Below are 13,947 nucleotides of genomic sequence, written 5' to 3'. Positions count from 1 at the left end.
CTCAGCTGCTAACCAAAAGATTGACAGTTCAAATTGCCCAGCAGCTCCATGGAAGAAAGACCTGGTGATCTGCTTCCATGAAGAGTACAGCCTAGAAAATCCTATAGAGCAGTTCTATTCTGTCTCGAAGGGTCACTATAAGTCGGAAATGAACTCTTCAGCATTTAAAAACAAAAGCAACATGAATAAAAGGGGGAAACTAGACACTTTTTAGCAAGGAATGTCAGGGGATAATATTGTATCAAACTTGTGTTACAGTTTTTATTTCCGCAGTTGTGTGCTAAGAGTCTAATCCCATGAGCTTCCTGACCATCCTGCTGTTGTGCTTGAGGGCTGGCCAAAACCCACTGCAGAGTTTGAATGTTTGATACCCATGTCAGATATCTACCAATTCTTCTGTGAGAAGCTCCACTGAGACTGCTGAACTTGCCGCAGGCCAAACATACTCTAGGGTGCACCCATCTGTCACACCATTTGTGCTTGGGGCCCAACAGCATTTTGAGGGTATGGCATCACACCAGTTTGTACGTTTTCCATAAACTTGCTGGGCAAGAGTATGTCCACCATTGTGGTTGCACTCTGTCCCATCCCGTTTTCTTTAATCTAGAAGCTGCAGGCACAGGCACACCCACTGATGGAAAACCTTGAAATTAGTTGGTGCTTGTAAGGTAAATGCTGTATTTTGGGAGTCTCATAAACTCATCAGGAATATCCTGCTGCTGAATAGTTCCTGTACCATACAGAAATAAGACAGAGTCTTTGGAAAGTTGCTTCTTTGCTTATTCTTCTGGTGTTGTAGTTTAGTCAGTGAATAGATACAGATCCCCAGACACTAGTGCAGACAGTTGGGAGCTTCTGGTACAGGGGGCATCCCTTGACCTGGGGCATAACAGTTCCTGTAAGGAATTATAAGTCATTATCTCAGTGATTCCCAAATCATCACTCAAGGTCTTCTAGTCATGTTCTCATTGGTCATAGATGCCTTGATAGGTCTTTCAAGTCCTGAAAAATCACGTGTAGTGTTTTTCAGGGATGTTACTGTTTTTTAAGTTCCAATAGCTGCTGTTTTTTCTTCTTTAGGTTCTCAGTTCTTAAGTGGTTTTCAGGCTTTTCTGACTCCTTTCCTCTATTTTTTCTTTCTTTTCTTATTCCAATTCATTTTTCTAAACAGTAGCTTGAAGATGAGAGGATACCAAATGCTGAAGAGGAGTATTAGAGGAGGAAACACTAGCCATAACTATAATGTTTTTACTGTAGTATTTCTTCTTTTACATTTATCTTTCATGAAAAATTCCACTGTTTGATCTGCCTGTGGTCTTCAAGCATTCTCCAGAAGACTGGCTTCTTGAAATAGTCTTGCTTTGCCATTTCCCTTGTCTTTCATACACTCTATTACCACTTGATAGCAGTTCTCTATTTCCTATCATAAGCTACCAAGACTGTGTGCATAGGGGCAAACTATCAGGACTACTTTCAAGATCTTTTGGATTCCAGCTTGTCTTAGGCTGGATTCTCTAGGGAAGCAAAACCAGTACAGTGTATATATATAGAGAGAGAGAGTTTTATATCAAGAAAATGGCCCATATGGTTGTAGAGGCTGGAATGTCCCAAGTCTGTGGGCCACAATAGAGGCTTCTCCTGATTCAAGTAATCGCAGGGTCTGGTGAACCCAAGATTAGCAGGTCAGAGAGCAGGTCTCTTGCTCGCAGGCTGCAAAGATCAATGGATCCCAAGATTAGCAGGCAAGATTGCTAGTAAGCTGCTAGCTTAAGTCCCAAGAACTGGAGGTCAGAGGAACAGGAGCCAGCTGCAAGATGCAGAATGAGCAAAAAGCCCTCAAGCCTTGCCAGAATGTCTGCTTATATTCAATGCATGCCACACACCCAAGGAAATTCCCTTTTGACTGATTGGCTACTCACAGCAGATCCCTTCTTGGGGGTGATCACATACTGAATCTCAACAGGGAAGTGACCACGACATTATATGCCTACCAAAACATTGACAATCATGACCCAGTCAAGTTGACACAGTCTTAACCATCACACAGCTACTGTATCTTTACTGGTGTCCATTAGTCTAGATTCACTAACTTGACCCCAGATTTATGAACCTCAAGATTTCTATGTATTGGAGCATGATAATGTGCTTTGAGTAACTAATCCCTGCATGACATGTTTTGCTCAGTGTAAGTCCACCTCTTTTATCATCCATTTGTGGAGAAGATAATAATATCTATATGCTTGCCAGATATTGTATTTCTTATTTGGTTGTTAAACTGTTGAGCCATTTTCTTTCATGGGGATGAAATGAACTTAAGGTGTTGATGAAATGAGCTTAAGGTGTTGAGTGATTTCCTATTGTTTGCCTACCTTTTGTTCTCCCACTTGGATTTCTAGTTTCGAAATGTAAGTCCAGCTCAAAGTTCTTTTTTCCATTCATGGCCCTAACATCTTGGATAAATTTCAGTCTAAATCTTTTGTTCCACATATATCTCCTCTGGGTTTTTAGACATCCCCATCTAACAGAATTATTTAGTGTACAATCCTTTCAAGCCATCATGCTGTTTTGTGCTGCCTCGTGCCAAGCTTTTATCTCGACTTTACTTTAATTTCTTTCAGTATAGCTCCCTGATTCTTAAATGGGAATGTTCCATGGAAAATTTATATGTTTCATCTTCAGCAAATTTTGCTCTTACTGTGAATTTGTTGCAAGTGCAATAAAATCTGAATACATGTAGTGATCCTAATATATTTCTCTTTTACAAATAGAACAGCAGAAATCCATCTTTAAGTCAGGTTTTTTATTGTATTACAGACAGCAGATTTTTGAATCAAAGAGTGGGAACCTGGAATTAGTAAACTTCTTTTGTCAACAGTTCTGACCTTTCTCTATGCTTTCGGCAGAGTGAACACTGTTTAATGGATGGACTTGACAGTAGCAATCCATTACAAATGCTTTAAAAGCAGACATAAGTAAAACAACCTAAACCACATCCATTGTTAATAATTAATGTTTATTCATCATTGGCAACTATCGATTATAGGCTTAAAAGGAAGTTCTTTACATATTGATTTTGGGGTCTTTGCCTGGCTATACAGACAACTGAAAGCAACAGGAACTTAATGGAAGAGTGTCACAATTCTTTAAAAATTAAGTAGTCATTAAAAAACAAGGTGCACTGTGAGTTCATGGGCTCTTGTGGAACAGAAGCAGATTGTCCTTGAACAGATATCCTAAAAACATTCCCTCTTGAGACTTAAAAAAACAAACAGGTGATTGTTGTTACTAATATTACAGTTATAATCAAGAACTGTTTTATTCTAGAGGTTTTAAATATGTATATCCTACATTTTAAATAAATGTAAGTTGAAATTGGATTTTATCAATTGTTTGAAATACCAATCATGCTGTTTGAAGTGTATTTATTTCAATTGTTTACTCATGACTCGAAATGCTATTTCATTCCATGACATACCAGAGACCTACAAACATACCAGTAGAAGAATGGGGCTAATTCGAAGTGTTCTCCATGTTTATTGTGGCTTTTTGATACGGGAAATTTTACATATAATGAGAGAAAGGAGAGTTATAAGGGTGGGGGGGCGGTAATCTAGAATAAACTGTAATTCTTCGATATAGGAGATCCTTAATTGGGACATAATTTAACCAATTATATTTGTAATCTAATATTGGATCTAAAATTTATCAGCTTGTGATACTTATCACAAAGCATATTATCCCCCAGACATAAAAAGAGGGAAGGTAAATTTGACTTAACTCTCTAAAAAAAAATAGGTTGTTGTAAATAATAAACAATAACATGTATGTGAAGGCAAATTGAAAACTATGAAAATAAAAACTGGTGAAGGATGGAGTATCATTATCACTTCTCTGAACTAAAGAGAGAGAGACTATGATGGACAATTACAAATGTAGCGGGGGGGAACTGGTTAAAAGCAATTACAAAAGGTTAGTAACCTTTAAGGTTTTTAACATCAAATGCAGTCAAGCTAAGTGACTGCTGAGATATAGTCTTTGAAGAAATTATTTGAATCAAATAACTCCACTGACAGTAACTTATCCTGTTGGTGACACAAGCAAAAGACTAATAAAAATACGTTCCTTCCTACTATCTACCCCTGTTTTTTCCTAAGAATGTATTAAAATATGTGTGTCATCTTTTTTAAGAGAAAAATTGAACGCCCTACTCTATTAGATTTCATTTTACTTGAATCCACATTCAACACCCATGGAAGCGGCAGCCAAGAAATCAAATGACGTATTGCAATGGGCAAATCTGCTGGAAAAAAATCTCTTTAAAGTGTTAAAAAGCAAAGATGTCACTTTGAGGACTAAAGTGCACCTGACCCAAGCTGGTATTTTCAATTGCCTATATCGACGGCACTGGGGATATGCATGCGAAAGAAAGCTGAATAATGAATAAGGAAGACCAAAGAAGAACTGATGCCTTCAAATTATGGTGTTGGTGAAGAATATTGAATATATCATGGAATTCCAGAAGAACAAACAAATCAGTCTTGGAAGAAATACAACCAGAATGTTCCTTAAAGTGGGGATGGCAAGACTTCATCTCACGTACCTTGAACATGTTATCAGGAGGGACCAGTCCCTGGAGAAGTATATCTTGCCTGGCAAAGCAGACAGTCAGTGAAAAATAGAAAGACCCTAGACAAGACGGATTTCAACAGTGGATGCAATAGTGGTCTCAAGCATAGCAAGTGATTATAAGGATGGTGCAGGACTGGGCAGTGTTTCCTTCTGTTGTACATAGGATTTCTATGGGTTGGAACCAACTCCATGGTACCTAACAACAACAACTCTTTTCGTAAAGTGAACAAGTCTATATGTCCACAAACACACACCCACACATTTACATTTTTCCATATGCATATACAAACATCCTGTAAGTACAATGGGTGATATTTGTAATACTACTTTTGTGGAATTGTGATATGGTGAAAATAAGAAGAATTTGAAACTGGAGAGATGTTCATTCATAACCAAGCCCTGCTGCTTAGTAACAATTTAACTTTAGATGTCATTTAGCCTCTCATATGATCTTTAGTTAATTCAGGCCTAATTCACATATTGTTAAGAATTTAAAATAAAAGGATCCAGGTGAAAATATTTAGGATAAATCCTAGCATATAGTAATTTCTGCATAGAAATTAGTTTGTCATCTAACAAGCCAACTGTATTTTCTTAAGACTTACTCTAGGTAAACATTATTTAATAAATTGCCTATGTATTATAGTTTAAAGGCTTAAGAAGTTTTTCTTTTGTTTTTTCTAACATTAACCATCTTAAAATTAAGATATTTTTAAGAATAAAACCGAAATCTGTCTTAAACTGTGAATGGATTTCATTGGTTCAATGATTAAGACATCTAGTGATAGGGTGGGGTTTTGGTTTGATTAGGTCTCTAATTTCAATATATATATATATATATATATATATATTTGGCTTTTTTCTTCTCTGTTTGTCAGCTTAGTTCCTCAGGATCTTATCCCTCAACATGGCAAAATGGCTACTATGGGTATAGGTTTTGTATTTGTTTTTTGCTTGGTCCGGAAGGGGAAAGTGTTTCAAAATCCCTAGAAACAAATTCTGAGCTACATACCGATGAGTTACACCTGACGAGCTGAGAAATTCCATCCCGTTGGCTTAGAATAGAACTTCCTGAACAAATCTCTGTGATGATGGAGATGGGACTGCTCTGATTGGCTTAGAATCCAATCCAGGAACTGGAGTTAGAATAAATTCTATCCAGCCATATGTCTGCTACATAATGGGATGGAGGCTGGGGTGACACCTGTAATGTTCAAACGAAACCTTGTGTAACATGTAGGAGAAAATTCACCTAGTTCTTTGTGTGTGGTATTATGTTACCAGAGGGAAACTTAGATTCTCAGTCCAACTTTCTCTTCAAAGCTTAACAAATAAGGCTAAGGAAGTTTGAATGACTTCTTCAAGATAAGTTAATTTTTTTTTTTTTCCTGTAAAGCTGAATCTAGACTCCAAGTTTCTGATTGTGAAGAGTTCCAACAATAACAGTAATTGCTTACCTCTTGACTATGGACTACTACGGTTAAAGAGGAATATGGAGTTATTCTAAGATATTCAGCAATCTATCTGCACATTAAGCATGATTCACAAGCTAAATAAATAAAATAATAACTGTTATCACAATAAATTATTAACATTAAAATATGTCCTCATTCTAGAAAAGATTGGGAGCTATTTCATTGCTACATGTAGCACTTCAGATGAAATATTTTGAAAACATTTACAGCAAGCTAATTCCAAATTGTAATCATTTTCTCATGACACATTTTTTATTAGTATAAGGATATATACATTCAATTTTCAAACAGAAATTATGATGTACTTGCATGTACTATAATTATCAGTTACATTGACAAGTACAAACCAGTATTTATGTGATCTACAAGTTCATGGAGTTTAAATTACATTAACCATATTTTATTACATTTAAAACTGGAAATAATAGGAGCTTTGTTAAAATCTGTTATTTAGAGCCAAGAAGGAGAGTATAATTTTTCAAATCTCTGTTACAAAGCCGCAGCCCAAAATTGTTGAAAGAGTATTTTTACAACAAATTTCAACATATAATTTAATTTCAGGAAAGAAAATCAATTAAAGATTGCAGTTAATACACGGCAATTCACTCACAGAGATTAGCATCACTATTATTTGTCTGTCTGCCTTCCCTATGTTAACAATAACTTTTAATTTCAAAATTGTTGAGAATAAAACCCTGCATTAGTTAGGTATTGTTGCATAATAAATTACTTCAAATCTGAGCAATTGAAACAAACAAGAATCTCAGTTTTGTGTGGTAGAGCCAAGATGGCAGATTAGACAGATGCTTCTGGCAAGCCGTCTTTACAACAAAGACCCAAAAAAACAAGTGAAACAAGTATATTTATGACAAGATAGGAGCACTGAACATCAAAAGCAAGCTTAGAAAATGAACTGAGGGACAGTGGGAGGAAGAGAAGGTTCAGAAGCAGAGAGGAGTTACCTGACCTGAAGCACGGGGAGCCCTCAGGCACCATTTCTGGGAGTGGGGCAGCAGACTGGTACTAGCGTTCAGCTGCAGTTTACTTGGGGAGAAGCAGCCAGCCACACAGCCTACTCATACTCCCAGAACCAGAGAAGAACGGTGCTCTTGGCAAAATCTAAGTAGTTGAGTATATTTTACCACAACCCTCCAAAACAAAATCCAAGCCAGCCTCAGCAGCTGACTTCCCTTGGCCTAAGATAGGCCCTCTTGAGCACCTAGAGCCATCCTCCCAGCCTTGGAGAAGGAATAATTTGCAATTGGAGGAAAAGATAATTTGCCAGCTCCACTAACTGGGGGAGCTCAGGAAAGAAGCAGCTCCTGTCCAGGCATAAACAGTCCATGGACTTTGAGTACCTTTTCCTCTGCATGGACCTGTGTGGGCCTATTTCAGGAGAATAGGCCCTTGTTGGCAGACTCCAGTCATTTCACCCATGCAGTGGAGAGGTGGGTGTTTGATGTTTGACATTGATTTGCCTATTAAACAGGATCCTCATCTACCCACATCAGGGGCCTAAGGACTGGTAGATCCACTCAGGTAACCCAGCCACCCATGACAGGGGTCCAAGGATAACTGGTACCTCCCAATCCTTACAACCAAAAACATTGGGTGCCCATGGTCCATCTGCAGAACCTACCCACCTGTACGGTCTAGTGAACAGGGACACACTTTCCTCAGAGACACATGGGGGATGATTATCAGCCCCCTGCCTTGTTCAGAGTGTGACCTCCTGCTGCAACCAGATACTGGTACCTACTGCTACCCCTGCCCCTTTAAGAATGTAGGACAAAGCCTGTACCACACACTTGATGATCAGCTACCTGGAAACCTCACCTGAATTCATAGAAGAAGAGTTAATGGACTCCTAGACTGATATACCTGATAACAGCTCTAGCCATCTGGGGACAGGACATCAAAGCTCCGAAGAGGAAAATAATCAAGCTGGCTTGCTGAAGCAACCCATTTGGGCATATGAAAACAAAACAAAGCAAGAAGCTATGGCACAGTAAGCAAACATAAAATAAACTAATACAATAACTTATAGATGGCTTGGAGACAGCAGTCAGTCTCAAGTCACATAAGGAAACACACCATGATCGCCTCAACAAGCTCTCAAAAAAAAAGAAAAAAGGGATCTTCTAGATGAAAGTGCCTTCCTGGAAATACCAGAGGCAAAATACAAAAGATTAATACACAAGACCCTTCAAGACATCAGGAAGGAAATGAGACAATATGCAGAACAAGCCAAGGACCACACAGATAAAGCAATTGAAGAAATGAAAAAGATCATTCAGGAACATAATGAAAAATTTAACAAGCTGGAAAAATCCACAGACAGACAGCAATCAGAAATTCAGATGATTAACAATAAAATTACAGAAGTAGACAACTCAGTAGAAAGTCAGAGAAGCAGATTTGAGCAAGTAGAAGGCAGAATTTCTGAATGTGAAGATAAAGCACTTGGCACTAATATATTTGAAAAAAATCAGATAATAGAATTAAAAGAAAAAGAAATATTAAGAATCACATGGGACTCTATCAAGAGAAATAACCTACAAGTAATTGGAGTACTGGAACAGGGAGGGATAATAGAAAATACAGAGGAAATTGTTGAAGATTTGATGGCAGAAAACTTCCCTGATATTGTGAAAGATGAGAAGATATCTATCCAAGATGCTCATTGAACTCAACAGAAGGTAGATGTTAAAAGAAAGTCACCAAGACATATTATAATCAAACTTGCCAAAACCAAGGATAAAGAGAGAATTTTAAGAGCAGCTAGGGATAAACGAAAAGTCACCTACAAAGGAGAGCCAATAAGAATAAGCTCAGACTACTTGGCAGAAACCATGCAGGCAAGAGGCAATGGGATGACTTATATAAAAAACTGAAGGAAAAAAATTGCCAGCCAAGAATCATATATCCAACAAAACTGTCTCTCAAATATGAAGGTGAAATTAGAATATTTCCAGATAAACAGAAGTTTAGGGAATTCATAAAAACAAAACTAAAGCTATAAGAAATATTAAAGGGAGTTCTCTGGTTAGAAAATCAATAGTATCAGGTATCAACCCAAGACAAGAACACCGGGCAGAGCAATCAGAAGGCAACCCAGAGAGGGAAATCAAAAAAAATAATTCGAGATTAAAAAAAAAAAAAAAAACCTCAAAACAGGGTAACAGCGATGCTATTATGTAAAGAAGACAACATTAAAATGATAAAGATGGACTAAGAAACATAGTCATAGATCTCCCATATGGAGAGGAAGATAAGGAGATACAAAGAAATAAAAGTTAGGTTTAAATTTAGAAAAATAGGGGTAAATAATAAAGTATCCGCAAAGGAGACAAGCTATTCTACACATCAAAATAAAATATGAGAAAAAAATAGAGACTCACCGGAAACAAAATCAACAGCAATGAATTTGAGGAAAGGACAATATATAATCTACTCAGCACATACAATTAAGTGGGAAAAAGAAACTGTCAACAACACACAAAAAAAACACATCAAAATGATAGCACTAAATTCATACCTATCCACAATTACACTGAATGTAAATGGACTAAATGCACCAATAAAGAAACAGAGAGTGGCAGAATGGATTAAAAAACAAGATCTGTCTATATGCTGCCTACAAGAGACACACCTTAGACTTAGAGACACAAACAAACTAAAACTCAAAGGATGGAAAAATGTATATCAAGCAAACAACAATCAAAGAAGAGCAGGAGTGGCAATATTAACTTCTGACAAAATAGACTTTAAAGTTAAATCCATCATAAAGGATAAGGAAAGACATTATATAATGATTAAACGGACAATATACCAAGAAGATACAATCATATTAAATATTTATGCACCGAATGACAGGGCTGCAAGATACATAAAACAAACTCTATCAGCATTGAAAAGTGAGATAGACAGCTCCACAATAATAGCAGGAGACTTCAACACACCACTTTCAGTGAAGGACAGGACATCCAAAAAGAAGCTGAATAAAGACATGGAAGATCTAAATGCCACAATCAACCAACTTGACTTCATAGACATATACAGAACACTCCATCCAACAGCAATCAAGTACACTTTTCTTTTCTAGTGCACATGGAACATTCTCTAGAATAGACCACATAATAGGTCATAAAGCAAGCCTTAGCAGAATCCAAAACATTGAAATATTACAAAGCATCTTCTCTGAACATAAGGCCATAAAAGTGGAAATCAATAATAGAAAAAGCAGGGAAAAGAAATCAAATACTTGGAAACTGAACAATATCCTGCTCAAAAAAGACTAGATTATAGAAGACATTGAGGATGGAATAAAGAAATTCATAGAATCCAATGAAAATGAAAACGCTTCCTATCAGAACCTCTGGGACATAGCGAAAGCAGTGCTCAGAGGTCAATTTATATCAATAAATGCACATATGCAAAAAGAAGAAAGGGCCAAAATCAAAGAATTATCCTTACAGCTTGAACAAATAAAAGAAAACCTTCAGCAAAAAAAGAAACCTTCAGGCACCAGAAGAAAACAAATAATAAAAATTAGAGCAGAACTGAATGAAATAGAAAACAGAAAAACAAATAAAAGACTTAAGACCAAAAGCTGGCTTTTTGAAAATAATCAACAAAATTGATAAGCCATTGGCCAAACTGATGAAAGAGAAACAGGAGAGGAAGAAAATAAGCCAAATAAGAAATGAGATGGGTGATATTACAACAGACATAACTGAAATTAAAAGAATCATATCAGATTACTATGAAAAATTGCACTCTAACAAATTTGAAAACCTAGAAGAAATGGATGAATTTCTAGAAACACACTACCTACCTAAACTAACACAAACAGAGGTAAAACAACTAAATAGACCCATAACAAAAGAAGACATTGAAAAGGTAATCAAAAAACTCCCAACAACAACAAAAAAGCCCTGGCCTGGATGTCTTCACAGTAGAGTTCTACCAAACTTTCAGAGAAGAGTTAACACCTCTACTACTAAAGGTATTGCAGAGCATAGAGAAGGACAGAATATTCCCAAACTCATTCTATGAAGCTGGCATATCCCTGGTACCAAAACCAGGTAAGGATTCCACAGATAAAGAAAATTAAAGACCTATATGCCTCCTGAACTTAGATGCAAAAATACTCAACAAAAAAATAGCCAATAGAATTTGACAACACATCAAAAAACTAATTCACCATGACTAAGTGGGATTCACAGCAGGTACACAGGGATGGTTCAACATTAGAAAAGCAATTAATGTAACCCATCATATAAATAAAACAAAAGACAAGAATCACATGATTTTATCAATTGATGCAGAAAAGGCATTTGACAAAGTTCAACGCCCATTCATGATAAAAACTCTCAGGAAAATAGGAATAGAAGAAAAATTCCTTGACATAATAAAGGACATTTTTACAAAGCCAATAGCCAACATCATCCTAAATGGAGAGAGCCTAAAAGCATTCCCTTTGAGATCGGGAATCAGACAAAGATGTCCTTTATCACCACTCTTATTCAACATTGTGCTGGAGGTCCTAGCAAGAGCAATAAGGCAAGATAAAGAAATAAAGGCATCCAAATTGTCAAAGAAGAAGTAAAAGTATCTCTATTTGCAGACAACATGATCTTATACAGGAAACCCTAAGGAATCCTCAAGAAAACTACTGAAACTAATAGAAGAGTTCAGCAGAGCATCACGATACAAGATAAACATACAAAAATCAGCTGGATTCTTCTACACCAACAAAAAGTACATCAAAGGTAAGAGTAAACCACCAAATCAATATCATTAACAGTAGCCCCCAAGAAGATAAAATACATAGGAATAAATCTTACCGGAGATGTAAAAGACTTACAAAAAGAAAACTATAAAACACTTCTTCAAGAAACCAAAAGAGAGCTACATGAGTGGAAAAACATACTTTGCTCATGGATAGGAAGACTTAACATTGTAAAAATTTCTATTTTACCAAAAGCGTTCCATAGATTTAATGCAATTCCACTTCAAATTCCAACTACACTTTTTAATGAGGTGGAGAAAAAAATCACCAACTTCATATAGAAGGGAAAGAGGCCCCAGATAAGTAAAGCATTACTGAAAAAGAAGAACAAAGTGGGAAGCCTTAATCTACCTGACTTTAGAACCTATTATATTGCCACAGTAGTCAAAACAGGCTGGTACTGGTACAAAAAGAGATACATAGGCCAATGGAACAGAATTGAGAATCCAGACATAAATCCATCTACATATGAGCAGTTGATATTTGACAAAAGCCCCAAAACAGTTAAATGGGGAAAAGACAGTCTTCTTAACAAATGGTGCTGGCATAACTGGATATCCACCAGCAAAAAAAAGGAAACAAAACCTGTACCTCACTCCATGCACAAAAACGAGCTTAAAATGGATCAAAGACCTAAATATAAAATCTAACACGCTAAAGATCATGGAAGAAAAAATAGGGATAACATTTGGAGCCCTGATACATGGCATAAAGAGTATACAAAACATGGTTAACAATGCAGAAGAGAAACTAGATAACTGGGAGCTCCTAAAATTCGAACACCCAGGATCATCCAAAGACTTCACCAAAAGAGTAAAAAGATTACCTATAAACTGGGAAAAAGTTTTTAGCTATGACATTTCCGATCAGTGCCTGATCTCTAAAATCTACATGATACTGCAAAAACTCTACTACAAAAAGACAAATAACCCAATTAAAAAATGGGCAAAAGATACGAACAGACACTTCACAAAAGAAGACATTCAGGTAGCTAACAGATACATGAGGAAATGCTCATGATCATTAGCCATTAAAGAAATGCAAACCAAAACTACAAGGAGATTTCATCTCACTCCAACAAGGCTGGCATTAATCCAAAAAAACACAGGACAATAGACGTTGGGGAGGCTGTGGAGAGATTGGAACACTTATACACTGCTGGTAGGAACGTAAAATGGTACAACCACTTTGGAAATTGATTTGGTGCTTCCTTAAAAAGCTAGAAATAGAACTACCATAGATCCAGTAATCCCATTCCTGGACTATATCCTAGAGAAATAAGAGCCTTCACAGGAACAGACATGTGCACGCCCATGTTTTTTTGCAGCAGTGTTTACAATAGCAAAAATTTGGAAGAAACCAAGGTGCCCAACAATGGATGAAAGGATAAATAAATTATGGTATATTCACACAATGGAATATTGCGCATCAATAAAGAACAGTGATGAATCTGTGAAACATTTCATAACATGGAGGAATCTGGAAGGCATTATGCTGAATGAAATTAGTCAGTTGCAAAAGGGCAAATATTGTATAAGACCACTATTATAAGAACTTTAGAAATAGTTTAAACAGAGAAGAAAATATTCTTTGATGCTTACATGAAGGGGGGAGGGAGGGAGTGTGGGAGAAGGGTATTCACTAACTAGAGAGTAGATAAGAACTACTTTAGGTAACTATAAAGACAACACACAATACAGGCGACGTCAGCACAACTGGACTAAACCAAAAGCAAAGACGTTTCCTGAATAAACTGGGTGCTTTGAAGGCCAGCATAGCAGGCATGGGGGTTTGGGGACCATGGTCAGGGGACATCTAAGTCAACTGGCGTAATAAAATCTATTAAGAAAACATTCTGCTTCCCACTTTGGAGAGTGGAGTCTAAGGTCTTAAATGGTAGCAAGTGGCCATCTAAGATGCATCAGTTGGTCTCAACCCACCTGGATCAAAGGAGAATGAAGAACACCAATGACACAATGTAATTATGAGCCCAAGAGACAGAAAGGGCCGCATAAACCAGAAACTACATCAGCCTGAGACCAGAAGAAC

General features: G+C 36.9%; 1 pseudogene; it reads right to left on the bottom strand.

The window, feature by feature from the left end:
* Positions 1-261: 261 nt before the first annotated feature.
* LOC111748401 (stromal membrane-associated protein 1-like) lies at positions 262-1,119 on the bottom strand (annotated as a pseudogene).
* Positions 1,120-13,947: the final 12,828 nt, after the last annotated feature.

The sequence above is a fragment of the Loxodonta africana genome, chromosome 4, assembly GCF_030014295.1.
Source record: "Loxodonta africana isolate mLoxAfr1 chromosome 4, mLoxAfr1.hap2, whole genome shotgun sequence".
Classification (NCBI taxonomy): Eukaryota; Metazoa; Chordata; class Mammalia; order Proboscidea; family Elephantidae; genus Loxodonta; species Loxodonta africana.
Note: the sequence above shows the minus strand (reverse complement) of the source record. Positions and strands in the feature narration are given on the sequence as shown.